This window comes from Homalodisca vitripennis, unplaced genomic scaffold (assembly GCF_021130785.1).
Source record: "Homalodisca vitripennis isolate AUS2020 unplaced genomic scaffold, UT_GWSS_2.1 ScUCBcl_3366;HRSCAF=8861, whole genome shotgun sequence".
Classification (NCBI taxonomy): Eukaryota; Metazoa; Arthropoda; class Insecta; order Hemiptera; family Cicadellidae; genus Homalodisca; species Homalodisca vitripennis.
Genome location: NW_025779465.1, coordinates 1 through 8675, shown reverse-complemented (window position 1 = coordinate 8675; position 8675 = coordinate 1). Strand labels below are relative to the sequence as shown.

The following is an 8675-nucleotide window of genomic DNA, read 5'->3' as shown; positions in this document are numbered from 1 at the left end:
TTTTTGAGATATTTAATTTTACGCTGAGCCATGTTCCCGTTTTTTAAATTGTAAAAAGTTCAAAAAATATTTTTTTATAATATTTTATGCTTAGCTTAGGGTTATGTTATATATTTTTTTAACTTCCTTATACTTATATAAACCTACCTTGAAAATTTCACCAAGATTGGGTGCCAAATAAGTGAATGAGAATTTTTTTTTCTATCCTAATACACGTTTTACTGGGCACTATCCAAGGCTCGGAAATTGAGAAAACGACCAAACTTTAAAGTGCCATAACTAAAAAAGTATGTGAGATAAAAATTTAAAATTTGGTGGTGTTATTAATCTCTATATATAGAACAAATGTACCCAAGTTTCATAAAAATCTGAGGTGTTTGGTGAAAAAATTATTTTTTTTCTGGTTGAATTGATGTGGAATGACCCGTTGGGGAGTCTTAAATAAGCGGCCTACACTTGTTATTCGATTGTTATTATCAAAAAATTCGATATATTATCAAACTCCAAGACGTAAAAATAGTACACAATAAGAGTTAAGATAAACTACCTTAACAAGAAGAATCTCGTACACTGCAATTAAAAAAATTAACAATAACATTACAAAACTAACTATGGCCTAGACTTAGATATCAAAGAATTCTTACAATGTTTATAATTTTCCATCTTTAAATTACTTACCATTTTCATGACATAGAGCATCATTCATTTCTGCCCAGCAAAAATAGAAACATTAATTATAGCCTATATAAGCCATTGGCAATCAGAAGTTCTACCACACTGAATTGGAATTGTTGAAGTCTGTCTGGAGATTTTTCAATTTATAGAAATCAAGTAATAGACACAATTATAAACACTTTAAACAAGTCTTATAAAACTTACAATAGAGCTATTTTTGTTCTTCATGTAGCCTAAAATGTTAAACTAGGCCCTACAGTAAAATTTGTTCACTTAACTATAAACAACTCCTTTAGTATTCATAAATTTTTTTCAAATCGTCCATGCATTTCTTCAAAAAATGACTTGCTCTCATAAGAAATAATCAGCTTGAGGTTTTTTAGAAGGAATGCCCCGACTTTCTTGAGGGGCTGCTTCAAATATTGTAAAATCACGCTGAAGATGCTCGTTTAAATTCCAAAATAGCAGCAACATTTCCACATCTATAACAATAGTTTGGTGCTGACCACACAGTCAAAACAGTTTCATTGAAAATGCCATTTTGTAGCCCTCCATGACAAGTTGATGTGCTCGACAAATCATGTCAATATCATTGGCAGCATTGAACTGTGCAACAACATCTGAGCCAAAAAGATACCCTGCTCCTCGTGGACTTACACCCCATCCCTTGAGTATCCTCTGGGTCGGACCACAACAAGTCGCACATAGGTCCATCATGAGGTACTTCTTTGTTTCCTGTCAATGGTTCCTTATTTGAATCCAAAGTCTGAATGGAAGGCGACAATCCTCCATGCACACAGAATATCTCTCCCATCAATGATGGCTGACAAGCTCAAGTAATCAAAGATTTCAGTACAGTAAACGCCAGACTGTTACGCTGCCATACTTTCTCAAGCACTCATCGTAGAACCCATACACCTGAGTAATCTGGCGTGACTCATGATTCCCACGAATTAGAGTTATTCTGTCTGGATATCGTACTTTTAGTGCAAGAAGAAGAAGAAAAGTTTCAACACTGTAAAATCCTCGATCTACAAAATCACCCATGAACAGGTAATTGGTTTTCAGGAACATCACCTCCAACTTTGAATAACTCCTTTATAAATCGTAGAACTGAGCCATGAATGTCTCCACAAACAGTAACAGACTGTCCACTCTTTGTACATTACTTTCCTCAACTAATATCTCTCTTGCTTTAGCACACAAGGCTTTTGACTTTCGGCTTCCTTTATGATTTCACATTTTTTCAACTGTTCAATTTGCCTATCAAGATTGCTCATATCTCCCATATCCATCTTGTGTACTAAGAGACCTTAATAATACGAATAAATTATATTTTACCACAGAATCGCACTGATTCTAAGCTATAAAACAACAAACATTTAGGACATAATGCTGTTTATAGGTTAGAACACCAAACTCTTTCAAAGCAATAAAGACGAACTAAAACGTCAGAAAAAATAGAACTAATGACTGATCAATCAGTAAATAACAGTTCTTGTTAGTTATAATCTTCAAACGTATAATATATTGAATTACAACACAAATAAACCCCCTGTTTCAATAGTCACATAACAACACAAACATGAATCACGAACAGCGATTGCGAACAGGCATCACGACGCGGACGCAAAAGGTACGGTTACGGTACATAGCAGTTCCCACTTATTTTGTTCAGGTTTTCCATACGAAAATATAAAAATATCTTACTACTTTCTTACTTAATCTGCACACACTCATACGATATTGGAGAGTACTGGGGCTCACAAGAATTAAAAGAAGTTAGATTTTTGGTAGAAGCAATTATATACATATAGTGTGTGTCATTATTCCCGTGCTTATATGAAAAATTGTATAAAGAAATATGGCGATATGAATATTAAATTATAGTTGCTTAACCGGATAATATTCTAGTATCATTATTTATGTCCTTTATAAAACCCTGGTATAACTGTCTTGTCTCACTCACAATGGTTTTTGATGTGTGAGTAATTAATTAGATAATATAATGTGCTCTTGAAATAGGTGAAACAAATACAACTTTTGTATCATGCCTTTTGTATGATATAAAAAAAAAAATTAAACTCAGTGGATAGTTTGTGATTAACTCTGTTAAATAATTAAGTAAAATTGTTTAAACTGTCAGGTAATTAATCCTTGATAAATGCCTACAAAACTAAAAATAATTTTATTTTGAATTCTACATAATTGAGTAATTAAAATAAAACTTCCCACAATATCACGGAATATGCTACATTTTAATTCGTATAATCCATTCCTCGAGCAGTAGGGAGAAAAGTAAATTTTATGTGTGGCTGTCATCTCTAAATACAGTTACAGTGTGGCTGGCTCTCTGTATTTAAAGTTTTGAAGGTTAATTGGTACAGCATTGATGGTATTAAAACAAGAGTATACGAACTCTTAATTTCTAGCTCTTCAGTGTAAGACAATTTTACAACACAGGTTTTGCTATTAGGGCTTACGTATCCCTGTAATTTCAACGAAGTCTAGAATATTCTGCCCAATAATGACGTCAAATTCGTTACCTGCTTACTGAGAGATTCCAAACAAGCGTCTTTACCAAATGTCAAGTACCTCACAGTCCTAAGATTATGTGTTTGGTAATCTACTTAACCGACTAAATAATCCACACCCAGGGTTTTCTGTAGTGTATTTAAAACTGTGTTTCTTACTTGAAATGACGTACGGTATATAGTTATGAGAAAACTTGTGTGTTTCACAAGGCCTATACTAAGTTTTTACCAGCCAGATCACTGTATCAATGTTGATACTTTTAAATGTCTGAATAACGACTATTCCCAAATGTCTACCCAGAGAAGCTTCTGCCAACTTAGGAATTGTCCTCCTCCGTAGACTAATGGATATAGTCTCGGCTCTCTAACTGAGAGATCACGGGTTCAAATCGCGGGGAGGTCCAATCAGGCATAGACACGATTCAGTGTACTTTGCAAATAAATATCAGTATAATAATAATAAACCAGTGAACATCGAAGCCAGCATAGCTTAAAGCTGAGGCTTAAAAAAAAGAAGAAAAACTTAGGAATTTCTTGTCTTTGGGTAATCTTAAAATTGCCTGGTAAGGTAGTTGACTTACCACAAGAATTATAATTTTCGACAATTTATTATCAGTCCGTTTATTATCATCAAAATCGGTATGGAAAGGAATCCAACTAAGATGTATTGAATTTGCACTTATCTAGAAGTGATAAAGTCTTAAAGCATACCCATGCCAGTCTTGAAGTAAATTCCATTTTTAAAAGTTATGAGAGCAGTCCTGGCTATCAGATAGAACGCGTTGATTGAGATAACGCCTAGTCAATTCCATATTGGTTCAGGCTAAGTTAGCAAATATTTCAGTCTGCAAATCTCGTGGATTATGCAGCAATCTTACAGTCATACGCAAAGTACTATTCTGGAAGATGAACTATAGACAATAATTAAAACAATTTCCTTGCATCACAGAGCCATTTGTATATCAGACCAAGTAAACATTGTCTAATTCTATTTCTTCTTTCCTTATTCAATCCTCCCGGATTTTTGGGAACTATGAAAAAGGGACCAATGAAGATAGCGTCTTTAACCATCGTCTTTTACCAAGCACCAGAATCTCAACTCATACTGTTTTAGCAACAGTACGATGACTCGTAATGATGGAGCTTACCCCTCCATGAACTTACAGAGGTCGCAGATTTCATTCTATACGAGGATTTAAGTGCTTCAACCATGACTTGTAACTTTAATAATAAAAGTCCGACCAGTATTAAAAATTAGGGAAGGGCTGATGGTAAAAGCTACTGTTATTACCAATCTGACTGGTTTAATTAGCTGGTAAGTTTGACTAACCATTCTTAAACTAATTATTTTTGTGAGACATGTTTGTAACAATGGTGAAATTTGCTATAAACGCAAGAAGTGACATGAGTCTTAACACTATAGGAGACATATTGCATGGAACTGGACCTTGAAAAATAACTGGTGCTGTTGGCTTTGTAGAACGAAAAATATTGTTTATCTCTACTTACCACTCCCCAACCTGAAAGATGTTTTCTATCTGTTCGACAGAAGTTTTATGTTTAATTGAACAATTGTTGTTCTATGTAGTGACTTTAATATAAAACTTCAAAAGTGACACAGAACTAAACAGCACATGTTGTAATGTTTATAAGGTATTCTACATAACCTTCACTTCACAAAATCGAATTTGTAGGGAAAATCCTGTGATTGCCGACCACAAAGTTGCCTATTAGGGGGTCACTGCGCTCTATCTTACACCATGTTAAGATCCCCTTTTCTCAGGAAATAATAACAGTATCATGCTTCTGGTTTTTTCATCTGTAAATACATGTATTTTACACATGTGAACACTCTGAAATAAATAATTTGATGATATAAAAAGTTTTTATGTGATCCCAAAAAACACATTCTTTGAAATTGAAATAAAAACTTAATTTATTTTTCAATAATCCATTTTTATAATTTTAGATGTATTTGAGTTTCCAGTTATGTATGTAGATCTTATGAGTATGTCAAACAAATTTTAAGTAGATAATTTTAATAGCAGAAAATTTGTATTAACAGTTTTTATTTTCGGAAAACACAAAAATCTGTTTTAACACCCTACTCCTAATTCATTTTCTGATGTATATATAGATGCATCACCCTCTTCTTAAAATTTATCCTCTGATTTTCTTTTTAGGAGACTCTGGTGTTGTTTTGTCTTTTATCAAGCTCCTTGCTCGCCTTTTCCGCCTTCTTTTCTCACCGTTCGGTCAATTTGTTTCATTGTCTCACCTAAATGCCTGCTTTTTAGGCCAACTATTTCAATAAACCTGCAGGTACTTGTATTAAAAATACAAACTGCCATAAAATACCTCCAAAGTTGAGTGTTTAGCCTAACAAATACTGTTTTCGGAATGTAATTCCACATACCTTTGTTCAAAGATTCGTTTGGATTCTAGGGTTTTCCTTTCACACGCTTTTCTATTAAACTTTTAGCATTTATATCTTTGCGTACCCAAACAATAATTACATTACAGAAACAAAAATATTTGTACTGTAAAAAGTAATGTTATGGCCACTATAAGTTAAGAGAGAGTAGACCCAGTGAAATCCAGTTTTTTAGCTGAAACTCGCAAAAACATGGTCCAATTCAAATGTAAATAAAGTAGTTATATTATTTTTATACAATAAGCTATTATATACACCATAACTTTTTGTGCCTGCAGTGATTTCCTTAAATGTCAGCGTATGTAAGTATTTTATAAAGCAGTTCTTCCTTTTGGCAAAAAGATTGTACTTTTACTTCTAAATTTATTGATGAAAAGAAAATTGCTCCTATCGGAAAATACTTGTTTATTGGATCCAACTTCTCCAAGGTTAATTGAAACCCTTGTTAAACTTGAACCTGAATCTGAATCTAAATTTTAATAAATTATCTTTTTTGTAAAGTGCAGATTCTGTTTAACAATTCCCCAACAAAAAGTAAAGGTAGATATGCCCTTGGCACATCCAAGCGTAATTATAATATAAATAAATCCTGTCTAAACACGGTACCCTGGACTTAATAAGCTAAAGATATTCGTTCAGGCAAATACTATATTTAAATATACTGAATGTAACAGAGGAAAACTTTTAAATTTCATAAAACATATCTTATATCTGAGAATTGTTATAAACCCAAAGTAAACCTAGCTAGGAGAACTAAAAACAGTAAAAACTATAACCACATGCAGATAGTGTAAACGCCGCCTGGAACACATTCAGTTGCTGCCGCAAAATTCTACTGTATTTAACAGGGGTTTTTTAAATATACGGAACACCGTATATGAAATTTCAGCCTTATAAGTTGGGGTTAGTTCAACATCGAAATTCTCTGTTCCAAAAACCTGAACTCCTCTCACCCCTGCAAAATGTAATGATATGGTTCGAAACCTAAAAACCTCTTGTAGTCCTAACATATATGGTATGGCAATCCACATCCTTCAAAGTTCAATTAAAGTCATAGCTGCTGTCCTATGCAGTGTAATATATTACTGTCCAAGAAATGGGATCCCACCTGTTCTGTCTAAGCTATTTGAGTCCAAAATAAAATTTGGTCTGGTTCACTTTTTTTAAATACTAACCTATTTTTTAATCCAGCATGAAGTGAATTTGTAACCAGTGGTTTACAAAATTACACGCCCAAAACAATTGCTGAGTTCCGTAACAGGATCAATGCTGAATTTTAGAGCCAGTCGGTTAAGATAGTAATTTTGTGGCAACTTTTTCCATATAATTCTAAAACTACATACTCCAAAACATTACAAATCTTTTCCAGTTTACCGAGTTATGAATTGTCAATGGTGCAGTGTGTTTAAAGCGCCCAAAAACCAGTTTAACCTTCCGTTTGTTATCAACATAAATATTTAATGGTATAAGTTAATATCCTATCTCTAGTACACTGTACAAATATTTGCATGTTAAAATGGCATTCCCCGTGGGTGTGTAAATAATAAATAAACATAACGGTTTCGTATAATCGTATATTCCTACTTGTAAAGACGCAGGTATTTGCTTGCTGCAGCACTCCTTTGTTCTGGATTTCAGCAACATTTCTCGAACAGTGTCAAAGTTCAGGGGTTCCATCATGTCATCCTGACCGGTCCATGGAATATATTTCCCAAAGCTATTCGTGCAGTAAATTCTATAGGAGTCCTCGACTTCTTTAGAAAACTAAAAGGTTAGCTAACGCAGAATTCACTGTTTACAGTCTATCAGTCTTTCCTTCCATAACCATACCATGTATGGTTATCCTTCTGTGGAGACATGGCTTTTTACGTTTGCATGTAAACACAACTTTGCTTTTACAAAAAAAGCTTTACGTATTATCACGATCAAGGGACTCACAGGAACACTGCCGACCCTTCTTTTTATTCAGCGTCCGGTTTACTGGCTGTTCAAATAGTCAGTTCTTTACAGGGAAGTTCTTGACAGTCCCGTCCACGTTACATCATGACTCTTCTTAATGGATATAACAAATTTATTGGAGTTGAATGATCGTATAGCCTGAAAGAGTGGGTAGAAAGAAATGAACCGACAATGACGCAGGCTAAAAGTCACTTGGGCCGGGGTAGGCTTCCATTTCCGGAAGCTATCAGATATGTCTTCAAAATTAAGGACTCATATATGCACAATTTATTGTAGCGAAATTACGATTCGTTGTGAGATACTCGCATACCACAAATATGCCTCCAGCAGCAACTTTACTGAAAAGTACTGAGTTGACACAAGCCATAACTGGTTATTAAATCAATTGTCTTTCATTCGCTCACATTTTACATTTGTATGTACCGCACAGACGTTTGTAGATTTATATAAAAGTGTGTAGTTAATTTCGTACAACTATAAAACAGCAATCTAATGTTTACAAGAATCAAACATTCATTGGACCAGTACTTAAAGTTGAGTGACCTGATGAAAATGTTTCTTAATTGTTCAGATATTATAAAAAACAAGTCAAAATATACAACACCCTGATTCATGTTTGGTTTTTCTTGACTGTGAAACGTTCTGGGAGTTCATGTGAGAAAAAAAACATTGATATCATAAGAAACTAGTTGTGAATTTGCTTTTAACTTGGTTGGGAAGGAGAGGTAACGAACATACGAATAAGTCCTGCCACATAAAAGACGACCACAACTGTTTCAAATTGAACAAAAATCCCTTCATTTTTACAATTCGTTTTAATTATGTAAATTCAGTTAACATCACAAGACGCAATAGTGGTAGCGCATAAGTACACAAAAATATGAATTAAGTTAGAATACATAGTACAGATAAGTTCCATTATTAATATTTTTTAGGTACTTTGGGATTATTACCGATCCACACCAGTATGAAGAACACAAAAATAGAAATTTATAGTATAACAAACATGATTAGAACGAAAATAAACAACTCTTCAAATGACAAAAATTACAAACTTACAAGCATTTCCAGGT

General features: G+C 33.7%; 1 pseudogene; it reads right to left on the bottom strand.

Moving 5' to 3' along the window:
• Nucleotides 1–866: 866 nt before the first annotated feature.
• Nucleotides 867–2087, bottom strand: LOC124372482 (annotated as a pseudogene).
• Nucleotides 2088–8675: the final 6588 nt, after the last annotated feature.